Here is an 18,147-nt window from a genome sequence, read left to right as displayed (position 1 = left end):
ACACAGCGACACCGGCGGCCGCAGGAGGAAGTGCGGCGACTGCCGGGAGGAACGCGGCCACATGGAGGAGCGTGCTGTACACGGAACGTGCTGTGTACGGTGTACAGTGCCGAGTACACTGACCATGGACAGTAAGTAGAGCACATACACTTCTCATGTCTCATCAATGTTCTCAAGTCTGTATGTCATCATGGACAACACATGTGGGGAAAGTGAAACACTTGTACTAAATGATTTCCTCAGTGTGAGTGCAGTCCTGTATGAACTCTACCTCCATGTACGTAACAGTGGGCACTGTCAGTGGCGTCACCCCCCCCCCCCTCAGTACAGAGCCCCCTCCACTAACTACAGACCCTCCTCCCGCAGTATAGATCCCCCTCCCTCAATACAGACCACCCTCCATCAATATAGACCAGTGGCGCTACCCACGGGTGTCACCCCTCTGGCAGGTGTCACCCAGGTGTGGCCCGCACCCGCCTAGCAATGCCACTGGGCACTGTTCATGTGTATACACTTCTACCTCCCTGTACCCGTACATAATAGTGGGCACTGTTCATGTGTATACAGCTCTACTTCCCTGTACCCATACATAATAGTGGGCAGTACTCATGTGTATACACCTCTACCTCCCTGTACCCGTACATAATAGTGGGCAGTGCTCATGTGTATACACCTCTACCTCCCTGTACCCGTACATAATAGTGGGCACTGTTCATGCGTATACACCTCTACCTCCCTGTACCCGTACATAATAGTGGGCACTGTTCATGCGTATACACCTCTACCTCCCTGTACCCGTACATAAGAGTGGGCACTGTCCATGCGTATACACCTCTACCTCCATGTACCTGTACATAATAGTGGGCACTGTTCATGTGTAAACGCCTCTACCTCCATGTACCCGTACATAATAGTGGGCACTGCTCATGTGTATACACCTCTACCTCCCTGTACCCGTACATAATAGTGGGCACTGTTCATGCGTATACACCTCTACCTCCCTGTACCCGTACATAATAGTGGGCACTGCTCATGTGTATACACCTGTACCCGTACATAATAGTAGGCACTGTTCATGTGTATACACCTCTACCTCCATTGACCTGTACATAATAGTGGGCACTGTTCATGTGTAAACACCTCTACCTCCATGTACCCGTACATAATAGTGGGCACTGTTCATGTGTATACACCTCTACCTCCATGTACCCGTACATAATAGTGGGCACTGTTCATGTGTATACACCTCTACCTCCCTGTACCCGTACATAACCGATGGGCCCTGTTCATGTGTATACACCTCTACCTCCCTGTACCCGTACATAATAGTGGGCACTGTTCATGTGTATATAGGATGCTGGGACTGTGACATCATAATGGGCGGGGACATCACCCGGCGATGTCCCTATATAAGTCGCCGCGCGCCACGTGCCTGTCATTGTGGCCAGAGACAGCGACGAGGCAACATCTCCAGAAGAGAAGAATAGAAGGCGGCGACAGAAGACCGGGCCACCACTTGTAAAAGATTTAGAAGAAGGCACGAAGGCCCGGCAAGAAGAACCGAAGAGGGGAACAAGACCCCTGAAGTCAGAAGAAGAGGGCGACGAAGAAGAAAGCCGGGCTCCTCCGCTAGTAAAAGAGCTAGCAATAGAGCAGAAGATAGCGGAGGAGTCCGGCGAGAAGACCCCCGAAGACGGAAGAAGACCCCCGGAGCTGTGCAATAAACTATTTTAACCCTTGTGTGTTTTTTTTTTTTTTTTTACATTTTTTTCACAGGTGAATGGGTAGGGGTACATTGTACCCCATATCCATTCACATAGGGTGGAGGGCCGGTATCCGGGAGCCCCCTTATTAAAGGGGTCTCCCGGATTCCGATAAGCCCCCCCGCCCGCAGACCCCGACAACCAACAGCCAGGGTTGTCGGGAAGAGGTCCTTGTCCTCATCAACATGGGGACAAGGTGCTTTGGGGTGGGGGACCACGCGGCCTCCCCTTCCCCAAAGCACCCCCCTGTGTTGAGGCCACGTGGCCTGGTACGGCTCGGGGGGGGGGGGGGGGGGGGGGGGGCGCGCTCGCTCGTCCCCACTCCCTTTCCTGACCAGCCGGGTTGCGTGCTCGGATAAGGGTCTGATATGGACCTAGGGGGGACCCCCACGCTGTTTTTTTGGCATAGGGCTTCCCCTTTAACTCCATACCAGGTGACGGGGGGCCAGCGACGCCTCCTTTGCTGGTCCCGGCTACCTGGAGCCACGCTCAAAATGAGCGGACTTTTCTCCGTGTGGGAAAAGTCCATTCATTTCAAAAGTACGGCGGACTAGCGCACACACGGCTGTATTGTCCGCCGGACTGCAATTCCGGCGGACATATTTTGGTGCAAAACTACTTAGTCCACCGGACTTTTGGGTAAAAAAAAGTCTGCCGGAGCCCACACACGGGGGGATTGTCCGGCGGACTTTTACACCGGATTGTTTGATCGTGTGTACGCGGCATTAGTGTTATGTTGGTCCTTACACTTGTGGTCATTTGGAAGAATTTTTTCCTTACAGATAGCTAAAAAGATCAATGGTGTGAGTGGGAACTCATCCGAGAGGCAGAAATTGCCCAATGCTGAAGGAACCCCTAGCAACCTCTGGAGGAACCCTGGTTGAGAATCTGCACTAGAGGGAGATTATTCTGTGAGTGAGGGACCATTTCAACTAGCAAGTAGTTCTGAAGCCTGCTAGCAGCTTGTTTAAAACATACCTGTAAAGGTTGTGCACATTGAGCCTATGAAAAGCTGTAGGCAACATCCATTTTGTTCAGGTCTCAGCCATGCTTGTCTTAAGAAGAGGCCTAGGCCCGTGATCTTATCCCTCCTTCTACAGTTCACGCAATTCATAGCCTTAACTTTTAATGCACTTCAAAAGAACCTGTTATCTCAACTTAGGCACAGTAGACACCTGAACACAAGCCTTTGCAGAGCTGTAAACGGCTAATTGGGTTCTGGCAGGAAGTCTTTTAGTTTCTGCTGACCATAAAAAAAATCAATAATTAACAGTTTTACGACCTCTCTGAGACATCCCCTCCAATTTATAACATAACAAAATCCACACACCTAACATAAGATCAAACAGGAACAAGACACATTAAAGCGGTTGTATGCCCTGACCAAAAAGAAAAACCTGTAAGGCCAAGGCATAATGAGATAGTATGCACCACATAGTAGTTCATTATGAAATAGTTACCTTAGAACGAAATGTCCGCACCACCTCCTGGTCACCGCTTAGGGTGCTGACATGTTGCCTCTGCGTTTCTTCTGGGTTTGCGGCATCCGACGCTGTGAGTGGCCGAGGCTGCGATGACATCATTCCCGCGTATGTGCGGGGTTCCTCCATTCCGGCAAGGAGCTCTGGTTTTCTGGCAGCATCTGTTGGACCTTCACAGCGCATGCGCCGCTGATGCAGGGCTGGTGCAAGGATTTTTGACACCCTAGGCGAAACCTAATTTTGCCGCCCCCCCGGCTCCACCCCTGACTCCACCCCATTTCCCCTGCTCATGCATACCCCACCTTTTTTAATGAAGCGCCCATCAATGCAGCCTCACCAGCGCCCATCAATGCAGCCTCACCAGCGCCCATCAATGCAGCCTCACCAACGTCCATCAATGCAGCCTCACCAACGTCCATCAATGCAGCCTCACCAACGTCCATCAATGCAGCCTCACCAGCGCCCATCAATGCAGCCTCACCAGCGCCCATCAATGCAGCCTCACCAACGTCCATCAATGCAGCCTCACCAACGTCCATCAATGCAGCCTCACCAACGTCCATCAATGCAGCCTCACCAACGTCCATCAATGCAGCCTCACCAACGTCCATCAATGCAGCCTCACCAACGTCCATCAATGCAGCCTCACCAACGTCCATCAATGCAGCCTACCAACGTCCATCAATGCAGCCTACCAGTGCTCTTCAATGCAGCCTACCAGTGCCCATCAATGAATGTTTACTTGCTTCCATTCATTCGGGAGTCAGGCTGCACCTCTGACACTATGTGCGAAGGTGGCTGCCTGCTGATGCTGAGACTTAGTTGCTTGCTGCAGAGAGAAGAGAGTAGGAACACCAATGGCCCGGCGCCCCCAGGCAGAAGTGCGCCCTAGGCGGCTGCCTAGTTTGCCTAGTGGTAGCACCGGCCCTGCGCTGATGTCAGTGGCTGCATGCAATAGGAATATCTCCTAAACCGTAAAGGTTTAGGAGATATTCATTTTACCTAAAGATAAGCCTTATTATAGGCTTACCTGTAGGTAAAAGTGTGCAAGAGGAGGATACAACCACTTTAATAAAAAGTGTATATTTGAAGGGGGAATATCATACTGAACAAATCAAGGTCATACAAGACTACGCTAGAGCATACAGAAGGGGAGGCCTCCTACCTCCTGGGTGATGGGCCCATTTAATATCCCCTGTGTTTGGTATCACTGGACATTAAATTTAATGCTGAACAATAATCTACAGGTTTCTAGAATGCAACCTGCACATATTGGAAGATAATAATAATAGTATAAAACTGTAAGAGCCATGATACAGTCATAAACATGATGGCCGCTCCTCAGACGCCTAATTGGTCAGATGGTCTCTGTCAACACCCCTTTGATCCCAGAGAAAAGGGGAATGCCAGGGCAGTTTGCCATCTTTTGTTAACATCAAACCAAGGAACACTTAAGCCCTTGTACACACGGTCGGACATTCCGACAACAAAATCTGTCGGATTTTGTCCAAAACTGGTGTTGCATACACATGGTTGGACAAAGTTGGGCTCGTGATCTTATCCCTCCTACAGTTCACGCAATTCATAGCCTTAACTTTTAATGCACTTCAAAAGAACCTGTTATCTCAACTTAGGCACAGTAGACACCTGAACACAAGCCTTTGCAGAGCTGTAAACGGCTAATTGGGTGCTGGCAGGAAGTCTTTTAGTTTCTACTGACCATAAAAAAATCTATAATTAACAGTTTTACGACCTCTCTGAGACATCCCCCCCCAATTTATAACATAACAAAATCCACATACCTAACATAAGATCAAACAGGACCAAGACACATTAAATCGGTTGTATGCCCTGACCAAAGTTGTCGGAAAATCCGATCGTTTGGAACGTGATGACGTTCGTTCGTTACGACGGGACTACGTTGCGGCTAGTAGCCAATAGCTTTGGTCTCGTAATTTGATCTGAATCTCATAAGTTGTCGGAAAATCAGATCGTTCGGAACGTGATGACGTTCGTTCGTTCTGACGGGACTACGTTCAGCCTAGTAGCCAATAGCTTTACTCTTGTACTTTGATCTGAGCATGCGTGGCACTTTGTCCGATCGGAATGCTCTACAAACGATCGGAAAAAGTCAGATCGGATTTTGTTGTCGAAAAATTCGAGATCCTGCTCTCAAATTTTTTCTGTCGGAATTTCCGACGGAAAAAGTCCAATAGAGCCCACACGCGATTGGATTTTCCAACAATATAAAATCCGATCGGACCGTTTCCATCGGAATTTCCGACCGTGTGTACAAGGGCTAAGGCTCTATTCTCACGAGGCGGGTCCACTGCCTCGGAGTCCGCCTTTGTCAGCCAGTTCAGCAGGAGATCTTTCCATTGATCTCCACTGAGCTGGCGGATGACAGGTCCCTCTCTGCTCATTGAGCAGGGAGGGGCTTGTCGAGCGCCGCTATTTACTATGGAGATCGGACAGCATGTCCTTTTCATCAGATCTCACCCGATCCGCCAGGGACAGATGCGAACGTAGGGGCATCCATCCGGTTTTAGCGGATCGGACCGGGTCAGATGTCAGTGGACATGGCACAGCTGACATCCGTCGCTCCATGGACTAGCATGGAGCACCTGTTCAGGTCCGCCGACAAAACTGACAGGCGGACCTGAATGGTCAGGCAGTGTGAAAGGAGATTTAGGTTTCCCAAGTGAATGGAGGGTTCACCAGACTTGTGCAGTGACAGCAGTTAGCAGAACATTCAGGTCACCCCCTGTCTACACCACGAAGCCACCATGTACCACTCAACACCACTCTCCAGGTGCAGTAACCCCTTCGCTCTTCTACAGCTCAGGACCAGTGCCAGAAAACCTTCCATACCCCTTAGCTCCTCAGGGCTGACACTTTAAACAGAGGCATCTCCATAGTGTAAAACTATTTAAAACTTAAAGCACTTTACTAAAGTGTGACTTTAGTCAGAAAATTAAGTCCTGCTAGATCACGTCATGATTTTGTAGGTATAGCTGTGTAAAACATTAAAAATAAGTGCCTATACTACTACATGTATCAATACATAGACACTGTAACTTTGTCCTGAGTGGGCAAGGCGACATTGGGGGTTATTTACGAAAGGCAAATCTACTTTGCACTATAAGTGCAAACTGCAAGTGCAAACTGCACTTGAAATTGCACTGCACTTGGAAGTGCAGTCGCTGTAAATTTGAGGGGTAGATATGAAATGAGGGGAAGCGCTGCTGATTTTATTATCCAATCACGTGCAAGCTAAAATTCTGTTTTTTATCTTCCTTGCATGTCCTGCTCGGATCTACAGTGACTGCACTTCCAAATGCACTTTCAGTGCAATTTCAGGTGGACTTTGCAAATAACCCCCATTGTCCCTATAAGCAGTATTGAAGAATGCACTTGACTTGCCCATTACCCTCACGTAGAAATGATCTGGCCTCTGAATATTGGGATCAGACATGGACTTTCGCACTGTGAGAAGTAGAGTTTGGTTTTACTTTTTCTCCCAGTACTCTGCATTTTTTTAACAGTTACTTTTTCCTTTTTTTTTTTGCCAAGGTTTACTTTAAATAAAAGGCGCAGAGGAAGAATAGAAAATAACAAGATTATCACGGTAAAACAAATATTGTTCATCTTGTCAGGTTGATTGTGGTTTTGTTTTCCATGTAATTGAAAACTGAAGAGAAACTTTAGCTTCTTAAAAAAAATAAAAATAAAAAAAATCGCCCTGTGTGAACTACGTTGCAAGGATGATAAAAAAAATTTTTTTTTTCAAGTTCCTGGGGGGTTATTTACGAAAGGCAAACCCACTTTGCACAACAAGTGCAAACTACAAGTGCGAAGTGCACTTGAAAGTGCAGTCGTTGTAAATCTGAGGGGTAGATCTGAAATGAGGGGAAGCTCTGCTGATTTTATTATCCAATCATGCAAGCTAAAATGCTGTTTTTTATTTTCCTTGCATGTCCCCTTCGGATCTACACCGACTTTACTTCAAAGTGCACTTTTCCCCCTGGCGTTTGTTTTACCATGTCCTTTGACAAAACTGTCATGTGAATAGGGGTGTCTTTTCATTTTAACCACTTGATGCAATCTCAAGGTTGCAATGTGAAAACCTGCAGTGTCTGCAACCATTTAGGTGAGAAATAACCTTAAGGGCTCTTTCACACATGCTTGTCCGTTTCACGGACTCCGCTTGCTCAGCAGGCATCGCCCTGTTGATCCCTGAGCTGGAGGATGACGGTGCTCTGTGCTCACGGTGCAGAGACTGACCTGTCAGAGCCCTGCTTTCTTCTATGGGGAGATCAGATGAAAACAGATACGCCTGTCTTTTTTGATGTGATCTGCCGGATTGATGGAAAATATGGTTCCCATCCAATTGGATTTAGCAGAGCGGATCAGATGTCAGCGGACGGCTGACATCCGACGCTCCATAGAGGCGCATAGAGCGTCCGTTCAGGTCTGCCTGAAAAACTAGCAGTCAGTCTGAACAGTCTGCATGTGTGAAAGGACCCTAATGCCCCATACACACTATAGGAAATTCCACCAGCAAAAGTCCAGTGAGAGCTTTTGGTCGGAAAATGTGATAGTGTGTATGCTCCATCGGACTTTTGCTGGCGGAATTTCAGCCAGCGAAAGGTTGAGAGCATGTTCTCAATTTTTCGGTTGGAAAAAGTTCCGATCGGAAATTCTGATCGTCTGTACAAATTCCGAAGCGCAAAATTCCTACACATGCTCGGAAACAATTCGACGCATGCTCAGAAGCATTGAACTTAATTTTCTCGGCTCATCGTAGTGTTGTACGTCACCGCTTTCTTGACGGTGGAAAGTTCAGAGAACTTTTGTGTGACCGTGTGTATGCAAGCCAAGCTTGAGCGGAATTCTGTTGGAAAAACCATCCAAGTTTTTTCCGATGGAAAATCCACTCGTGTGTATGGGGCATAACCCTTTTAAAATAAACCTTTTTTTCTTAGGTAATTGAAGCTTAAATGTCCAGGCCAAGATAAGCAGCATCAGTTTATGTCTACTAAAGTGCCTATAGCTCTTTGACTACTTTTTACGAGTTTATAGCTAGTTCTTTGCTTCATTGTTTAAAATTTCCCATAGCATAAGTATACATATCATAATTTTACTTTCCTGGAATTTCACCATGGCATCACTAATGGAGTTAGCTCTACCCACTTGAACCTTGGACAGCTGTTCAGCGTAGCACAAAATGAGCCCATCACCCTAGCATACCTGTTCCCTTCATTGTGTCTTTTCAAGATCCAGACTGCCCAAGTTGCTTTGTTAAGATTCCCTTCCGTTCTTGTTCAGCATCTCTCGTGAAGTGGCCGGTGTCAATTCTCATCACATGGACAAAGGGGTCCTGCGTGGCTCCGAAACGTTGCAGATATCTTCTTTAATGTGATCATTCTTCAACAAAGATTTGGACATAATTGACGATCTGTGGTGTGCTGGCGAGTATGTGCATTTGAGGTGTCAATTCTCCACCTGCATGTTACTAGGGAAAAAAACAAAAACAAAAGGGCAGGCATTAGTGTTGCCACAGAGAGGAGCCATGAACAGAATTTTTCCCATGTGTCTGATGCCTCCCCATGTCATCATTGATGTGGACTTCGTAGGAGTGAGCACAATCACAAACCATAGGGTGGATGCACTATCAGAAGTTTTATTAACATTGGCTCAATTCAGAAGATAGTACGGAAGGACCAAAGTGGGAATCTGGGTAATACATCCAACCCCTATTGGGACACAAAACTAAGAAGACCAGCTGGTAACCTTGCAAATCTTCTTTGTGTTGGAATGTGAGGTGGGGGGGGGGTAGTTTTACAATAAGCATGAATGTCCTCTAATGCCCCGTACACACGACCAAACTTTTCAACATCAAAAGTCTGACGGAATGATTCCGGCAGACTATTCAATCGTGTGTGGGCTGCAACGGACTTTTGATTCGCAAAAGTCTGACAGACTTTAGAAATGGAACATGCTTCAAATTTTTCCGCAAGAACTCTGCCAGGCCCAGTTCCTACCGAGAAATCCGCTCGTGTGTATGCTATTCCGACGGACTAAAACCAACGCTAGGGCAGCTATTGGCTACTGGCTATCAACTTCCTTATTCGAGTCCAGTCCTTTGTCATCACGTTCGAATCCGTCGGAGTTTGGTGTGATTGTGTGTGGCCAAGTCCGCTCATTCGGAAAGTCTGTCAGAACTCGGTCATAACTCCGGCAGAACTCCTTCGAAAGTCTGTCGGACATAAGTCTGGTCGTGTGTACGCGGCATTAAACTAAATTCAGATAGAGAATAGGCAAAGTTCATTCAATTTCCTGGTGAAATCTTAAGATGACCTTGGGTACAAATTCTAGTGCCGGTTTTAGCACCTCAGAATGTCATGCAAAAGGGCTAATTGTCATTAGGGGCCGAAGCTTCAAGACCTTCATGGCTGAAGTTCACAATAAGATACCACAGTGAAACAGAATCAAAAGACTCAAATGGAGCAGTAGTCAGAGCTTGTAGAACAAGGGACAAATCCCAGTGAGGAAAGTTTGGTCTCCTGGGAAGCATAAGCTTTAGTTAAACCTTGAGGAGCTGGATGATTAAAGCAACCAAAGCCCACTGGGTGTTTGTTATGGCTGAGATTTGCATTGTAATAGTGTTGTATGCCAGGCCTCCTTGAAGGTAGTCTACAACTTGATGTTTCAAAGAAGGTTTTCAAAAGCACTTTTTTTGAAGCAATGGAGGTAAATGCGTCCCAGACTCTAGAGTAAAATCTATTAGTGGGACCCTTCCTAGCTTGAAGGAAAGTAGAGATGACTGTCTCGGCGACTCGTCTTTCCTGTAGACTCCTCCGTTCAACCTCCAAACTGCTAATCTAATCTGGCTACATCTGGATGTATTAACCAATTTGTTAAAGAAGATCCATCTACAATGGGAGGATAATGTATATTTAGATGCTACAGCAGAGGGAAACAAGGACAATGAGGCCAGAAAAGGATGACTAGTATTGTATCTACCTCCCCTTCTTTATAGCAGTACTAAAGAAAAAAACAAAACCTGACTGGCAGGTTTTTTTGTTTCCGAAGAGACCATAGGTCATCCACTCAGTCTTGTGACAATGAAAATCCCATCAGTGCTGTTGTATACAAAAACTGAAATTAAAAACCAAACTCCACTAAAGTGTCAAACATGATAAACAAACAAACACTGCTGTGACAGAAGTGTATGAATGCATAGTCTCTAGATATATCATTATTTTTATTATACAGGATTTATATAGTCAACAGTTTACACAGTGCTTTACAATGTAGAGGGGGGACAGTATAATTACAATTCAGTTCAACACAGAAGGAATAGGAGGACCCTACTCATGAAGCTTACAATCTAAAGGGAGGGGGAGGTGGTACAAAAGGTAATAGCTGCGGGGAATGATCTGATGGAGATGGCTTGGGTACCGTTCTTAGGTGGAGGTGGCTTGGCTACCGTTCTTAGGTGGAGGTGGCTTGGCTACCGTTCTTAGGTGGAGGTGGCGTAGGCTTACCTGAATAAGTGACTTTTCAGGGGTCACCTAAATGTGGACAGGGTGGGGGGGCGTGGCCTGACCTTGCATGGCGTAGGACGTGTATCTCCGGAGCTCCGCTGAGTAATCCTGTCTCCCACATTAATCCTGCGACACCACAGCACAAATACTCACCCGAACGGGTCTGGAAGACTTCCCTTCACTCAGGTGACCATGTCTCCCTCGAAATCCCAGCGATCTGCGGCAGCGAGGCTGTCACAATACCGCGGACATGTAAGTGAGGAGGGGGAGGAAAATGGCGGCGCGGAGGAGACGGGAGGACCGCGTGCGGCGGGAGACACAGACAGGCTTCTTGAGGCTATTACACTATGCCGCACATCCCTTACATCCCAAATTGAGGAAGTGCAAATGGACATCTCCTTAATACGGCAGGACTTTCAGAAGCTGCGTGAACGGGTAAGGGATACTGAGGCCCATATTAGCAGTGTGGAGGACGCTCTCCCGCCATTGCAAAATTATTCTGACCACATGCAGAAACAAATAGACTTAATGCTTGCTAAGCAGGACGAAATGGAAAATCGCATACGTAGATGCAACATCCGATTGATTGGCCTTCCAGAAGGAGCAGAAGGTAAAGACCCAACCACTTTTCTGGAACAATTGCTGATTAACACATATGGTCGAGAGTCTTTCTCCCCCATGCTGGCGGTGGAGCGCACTCATCGTATGCCTGCCAGACCTCCACCTCAGGGTGCACCCCCGCGCACCTTTATTGCAAAGCTCTTGAACTATAAGGATAGAGATGCTGCCCTGCGCATGGCCAGGGAAAAAGGTAACATGCCTGTCGGCAATACTAAAGTGGCAATCTTTCCTGATTTTTCTGCGGAAATCCAGAAACGCTGACAGAGCTGCATGGAGGCCAAAAGATTACTACGTGCGCAACAAGTGAAATATTCTATGCTATTCCCAGCGCGCCTCAGAGTGGAGGCCGGAGACTGGGCACTCTTCTTTGAACAACCCAGGGAGGTCATAGCATGGCTGGAACGCAGAGCGACTCAGGATAGAGCTGTCTGAGAAACTGCGGGATGGGTGAGCTAAGCTCTTTTCTTTTTTTCCCCTGGTGTCCTGGAGCCATAGCATGTTACCCGATTTCCTTATCCTGCTCCACCATCGCTAGGATGCTGGCATCTGTGGCGTCCGGGACTTCTGGGCCCTTTATACTTTGAGGTCTGCTAGGCCTAGACAGAAGCTTTCCACTCCCGGGTCAGACGGAGGAAGAATTCTCACGCCTGCTGGTGGTGTCAACGTTTATGGAAGTTTTTCCTTTTTTTTGGTGTCCCCACTGAGGGACTTTTTCTACATGCATACCTGTTCGTTTTATTTCAAATATTTTTTTTTCTCTCTTTTCTCCCGGAGCAAGGGGAAATATGTTAGTCCTACGGACCAATTGCATAGTGCAGCGAAAACCTGCTCTATTGCCTGCTGGGACTTCTTATTGCGATGATGTGGTTGATCACTGTGACTTGACCACAACTGACACTTTTGCCTCTTTACACGGGTCACCGGTGTGTGCTGTTATGCAGGGTGGCCTATCTCATTTAGCCTTCTGGTATCGGTGGCTACAACTCTCTCTCAGATTTATTCTCATATGTTTTTTTCTGATTCAATGAAACTGGTTTTCCCAGCCAGGCATTTTTGGTTTTTGAGGGAATATACCCGCACAAGTTGGGGCAGGTGCAGGGTAGGGCGGGGGGAGGGGGGTAGGTTGGTTTGGGTTTTCATGCAGAAGATTACTATAAATGAGTTGGAGTACATAATTGGACTATGTGTTACTTTTACCGAATGTTTATTACAAATAATACCTATGCAGTCCCTAGCTGGGCTTGATCGAGAACTATTGTATAGGGGTGCGCTTACAGGGGAGCTGTTATGTGGAACGCTGGCTGTATTCATTACTGTATATGACTTTACATGGCATCTGTACGATTTCTTACCTGGAACGTGAGGGGCCTGCGTGATAAAATTAAGCACGCAGCAGCCTTCACGTTCCTTAAGAAACAAAGGGCGGAGGTGATGGTGTTGGTTGAGACACACGTGGAGGGTGGAATGCAGATGGCCCTTAAGCGCCCTTGGATTGGGTGGGCGTTTCATTCCACCTACACGTCTCACTCGAGGGGGGTTTCGGTGCTTATAGCTAAGTCTGTCCACTTTGAGCTCTGCGAGGTTCTTACTGACCCGCAGGGCAGGTTTGTTTTTCTGCATGCTAAGCTGTATGGGGAACCCTACCTTTATTATGGCCTTTTATATCCCCCCACCATTCACTATGGCATTAATTGTTGAGGGACTGTCCTATATGACCAGGCACCCTGCGGTTCCTGTAATCTGGTTGGGGGATTTCAACACTACGCTTAATCCTTCACTGGATAGGCTCAAGCCCCCCGAGTTGATGGCGGGGCAAGCGGGAACCACTAGGCTCTCCAATCTCCTAGCCACCATTCATCTCGTAGACACTTGGAGACACAAATTCCCTCAAAAGAAAGAATACTCATGCTTCTCACCCACCCATGGTTCCCTATCGCGTATTGACTTTATATTAATATCTCAACAACTTACTCCCAGACTCATGGAAGTAATGTTTTGCCCCAGACTGCTTTCGGACCACAGCCCTTACTCTGTAGTGCTTGGAGTACCCCTAAATAGGCCCCCACGGACGTGGCGGTTAAATCCGTTCTGTCTGTCATTGTTGCCCGAGGATGACACCATAGAGGCAGAGTGGATAAGGTTCTTTGGGGAAAATGACCACACGGCCTTGGTTCCGGCCGTGTGGGACACATTTAAACTGCATGCTCGTTCGGTAATGACTACCCACATTAATAGACTTAAGGCTGATTCGGCAAATGCCTTTACTAAGGCTGTGGCGGATTTAAGCTCCATAGAACACACATACATAAATGATCCGTCTACGGCAAACGCGGACGCACTCAGACTACAGTCGAGGGTAGTTTCCCAAATACAACATGAAAAGGCTCGGCAGAAACTTTTTTTTTACTAAACAAAAATATTTTGAATCCGGGGAAAGAGCTGGAAAGCTGCTTGCATATTTAGTGCATAAGGAAGATAGACCCCCGATTGTTATCTCTCTGCGTGGACAGGGAGATACGGTGATCACAGACCCTTCTGAGGTAATAGCTAGATTTCAGGACTTTTTCGCGGACTTATACACCACTACGGTATCCGACGACACTACCCCGATGGACAGATTCCTAGCCCAAGTTTCCCTCCCCCAAGTAACTGAGGATCAGGTGCAGGCTCTTGAGGCTCCCCTAACTACTGATGAAATAGTATGTGCCATTGCGGAATTTGCAAGATCCAAATCACCGGGGTCAGATGGTCTTCCCATTGAATTTTATTCCCGTTACCAAGAAATACTGGCGCCAAAGCTTCTCGCCCTCTACGGGTGTCTTTTTGATACCCTGACACTACCGCCCTCTATGAGGGAACAACGATAGTTTTAATACCCAAACCAGGCAAAGACCCAGGTTTCCCAGAATCCTACCGCCCAATCTCCCTATTGCAGATAGATATTAAGATTTTAGCTAAGGTACTTGCTGCTCGATTGAACGGCGTGATCCTTACCCTGATTCAGGCTGATCAAGCGGGATTCATGCCGGGTCGGAATACGTCGTTCAATCTATGCAGGCTATATATTAATCTACAGGCTACACACGAGGAAGTGGGTGAGCGGGTGGTGGTGTCGCTTGACACGGCCAAGGCATTCGACTCTGTGGAGTGGGGGTACCTTTGGAGGTGCCTGGAGGGTTACGGCTTTGGACCTAACTTTATTAGGTGGGTGAAGCTACTGTATCAACACCCAACAGCCAAGGTGGTGGCAAATGGATGGTCCTCCCAGGCGTTTGGCCTCAGTAGGGGTACCAGGCAGGGGTGCCCACTATCCCCACTACTTTATGCTTTGGCTGCAGAACCCTTGGCGGTGTCGATCCGTGCAGACCCTGAGATCAGGGGACTGACGGTGGGTCATCTGATGGAAAAAATCAGTCAATATGCTGATGACACGCTGCTATACTTAGCGGACTCTGGCCCCTCCCTCGCAAAAGCCTTACGCATTATCGAGTGGTTTGGTAGCTTTTCCGGTCTTCGCATAAACTGGGGAAAATCCCAAATCTTACCCATTGACAGTTTTCCACAGTCGGAATCTCAGGCCAATCTGCCTCTTCAGCAGGTTGGAACTATTACGTATCTGGGTGTATATGTCTCTAGGAATCTGGCAGATTATATAACGTTGAATATAGAACCTTTATTCTCCCTAGTTCGCAATAAAATTCAAGCCTGGTCTCGTCTCCCCCTTGGGGTTTGGGGCACATTAATTTGATTAAAATGGTTTTATTACCTAAACTACTGTATATGTTGTGGCACACCCCGGTATACTTGCCGCTAAAATATTTTAAATCCCTTGAAAGTCTTCTTAGGCCCTTTGTATGGGGGACTAATAGGCACAAGCTTGCATGGCAGGCTCTGAAAAGCCCGACAGATATGGGTGGTATGGCCCTTCCCGATCTAAATCACTATTATGTTGCCTCACAATTGTCTCAACTCTTTCATGTGGACAAGACTGATAAACAACGCTTTTTTACCCTTCTCTGCCCCCCTTGGGCGCAAATTGCTGATGATCCGATAGCTGCTATTTCGACAGGAGTCGGGGGCTCTACACTAGGACCAGGTAAACACTCCATGCTTTTTCACTACAGGAGAATTTGGGAACTAGCGTTAACTAAATTGAATGTAATGTCACCAAATGACTATACCCCACTTTGGCATAACAAACAATTACCAGAACTTCAAAAAATCCAGGGTGTTCAGTTATGGGTCTCAAGGGGAATATACTACATGCATCACCTGATTCACGGTGGAACTGTTAAAACGTTCCAAACACTGCAGGAGGAATTTGGTGTTCCAGGCAATATGCTATTTCAGTACCTTCAGGTTCAGCACGCACTTAGGGCACAGTTTCCGCAGTCACCGCCACAGCTTGCTCCCAACCCTATTGTTGCCATAGTGAAGGATACAGACTCCAAAAAGCTTATTTCATGCTTCTATGGTATGCGAGGCCCCCGTCTCTGCGAGACTAGCGTATGCCTTAAAGTCTCGTTGGGAGGGTGATGTAGGTGAGCTGACAGACGAGGAATGGGAGGAGGCTCTGGAAACGTGCAAGATGGTGTCCCCCAGGCTCCAAAATAGGCTTTCTCAAATTTACATAGTTCATAGAGCATACCTCACCCCCCTTAGGACCGCCAAATATAATACAAATCAATCTGTGTTATGCCCGATATGTACCCTTGAGACCGGGACTTTCTTCCACCTTATCTGGTCTTGCCCCAAACTCCAGGAACTTTGGAAACAAATAGTATCCTTTCTACACGACGTCATGGGTTCACCCTTGGCTTTCGACCCCAAACCCTGTCTCCTAGGGATATTTCCCGAAGTACTGGATAAATTTACCAAGACTTTCCTACAGGAAACCTTGTTTTCTGCTAGAAAAGTGATAGCTAGACAGTGGATGAGACCCCTTCCACCCAAGGTAGAAGATTGGAAACGGGAAGTTAATCTAACACTCCCATATAAAAAATTCATATATAAAAATAGGGGATGCCCAGCTAAATACAATAAAATCTGGGATGGGTGGTTGCAAGAGGCTGGCACGTGTAATTAGGAACTTTGGAGTACTGTTGCAATAGATGACATGTCTGTGATATAACTTAGCTCAGCTATGATACCTATTGTCTATTGCGATGAAGAAATATTTCTTTATGTACTGTTATGGCTATGACGCAGCACCTTTTAAATGTTCGGTGCTTTCTACTGTGACTGTAATCTCTGCAATACTGTTCAATAAACAACACATGTTTAACGTAAAAAAAATAAAATAAAGCTTTTCTTCAGCATATAAATGTGGACAGGGTAGGGGCTGACTGGACATACTGGGGCAAGGAGTTCCAGAGGATAGAAGAGGCTCTGGAGAAGTCCTAGAGGTGAGCATAGGAGGTGGTAACTAGGGGTCGTCCAATGTTGTTTTTTCAGAGCTGATACTGATTTTCGGTTGCCTTTCAGGCCTAAAGATGATAACAGGTGCCAATATTCTGTACATCACCATCACCTGCCACCAGATACAGCATGTCGTTAGCCAATGTCATTTGCCACCCATCATAATCCCCCCTCATAATAACTGTAAGGTTCTATTTTCTAGTCAAAACCTTTAGAGTATAAGTAAAGGCAAAAATTATAATTTTTTTTGGATAAAGTGGAGAGGGATTATAACCACCTGTCAAGTTTTTATTGAGGTCCATGCACCTTTTTAGGTAGCTTCAGCCCCTCTACTTGTCCTGTTTACCATTATCTAAGAGAGTGAAATTAAAAGAAAAATCACAAATTTTGGGTTGACTTCAGAATAGGAATGGAGGGGAAATCTTCCAATGGGGACACTAGTCCTGGTGACACCCCAGGATACCCTCACTTTGGAGGGATTTCCTTTCATATCCTGTTATGGCAATGGGGTAGGACCTGAAGGAAATCTCTGCAATGGGAATGGATAAAGATAAAAACATAAAACAAAGGGGTTATAATAACCCTCCCTTACTCTCCCCAAAATGTAAGAAGAAAAAGTTTTACCTTTTGGCTCTACTTTAAAGCCTTAGATACTAGAGTTATGGAAGGCTTACGCTGGCCATAGATGGATTGAAATTTGGCCAGTAGAGCATGAACTGGACAAATTTTCAACAATGTGTGTCTGTGCCTGGGTTTTTTTTTTTTTTTTTTACAGAATTTAATCTTTAGAATGGGTTTGTTGAAACGTTTTTCTTGATTAGCCAGCTGTAGCTGTTGATCAGTATATTCAGACAATGGAGAATCCCACTGTCAGCATACATGTCCTAGTGGAGAGGATTCTTCTATCCACCTCAATTGTGTGGATGGAGGAATCCATTTGTTAATTTTTTTCAGCCCTCTGGCTGAACAAAAGAAACAAATCATCTACTGTATGGCCAGTTTTAGCTGCAGCACCAGTTGTTAAGTATTTATAAAATCTGTATCAGCTCTCTTATTCATGAATTCCTTAAAAGTCATTTAATTGTGTAACGGCAAAGTAACATGGCTGGCAAGGCGCATAAGAACCTCATCCACCTTAGGTGTCCGGTCCACTAGCTTGTTGCTGGCCGGGAAAAAAGCTCACAAAGCAAATTATTAGTCACAATCTTTGAAATCTTGCAAATTCTCTTGCCTTCTCAGCAAGAAGCACATGGAAGGGCAAACATGAAAGACAAAAACATAATATTCCATAGCTTAACTCGCCAACCAGTCTGC

The 18,147-nt window shown here is 46.5% G+C and overlaps 1 long non-coding RNA gene across 1 annotated transcript in view; it reads left to right on the top strand.

Moving 5' to 3' along the window:
* Positions 1 to 6: 6 nt before the first annotated feature.
* LOC143930073 (uncharacterized) overlaps positions 7 to 18,147 on the top strand; it is a 76,950-nt gene continuing 58,809 nt past the window's right edge. The window contains exons 1-2 of the long non-coding RNA XR_013262704.1: positions 7 to 131; positions 6,818 to 6,872. This is a non-coding gene — a long non-coding RNA (uncharacterized LOC143930073). The remainder of the gene's footprint in view (positions 132 to 6,817; positions 6,873 to 18,147) is intronic.

The sequence above is a fragment of the Lithobates pipiens genome, unplaced genomic scaffold (assembly GCF_037356315.1).
Source record: "Lithobates pipiens isolate NorthernLeopardFrog02 unplaced genomic scaffold, aLitPip1_a1.2 Scaffold_25, whole genome shotgun sequence".
Classification (NCBI taxonomy): domain Eukaryota; kingdom Metazoa; phylum Chordata; class Amphibia; order Anura; family Ranidae; genus Lithobates; species Lithobates pipiens.
This window is presented reverse-complemented; position numbering and strand designations above follow the sequence as displayed.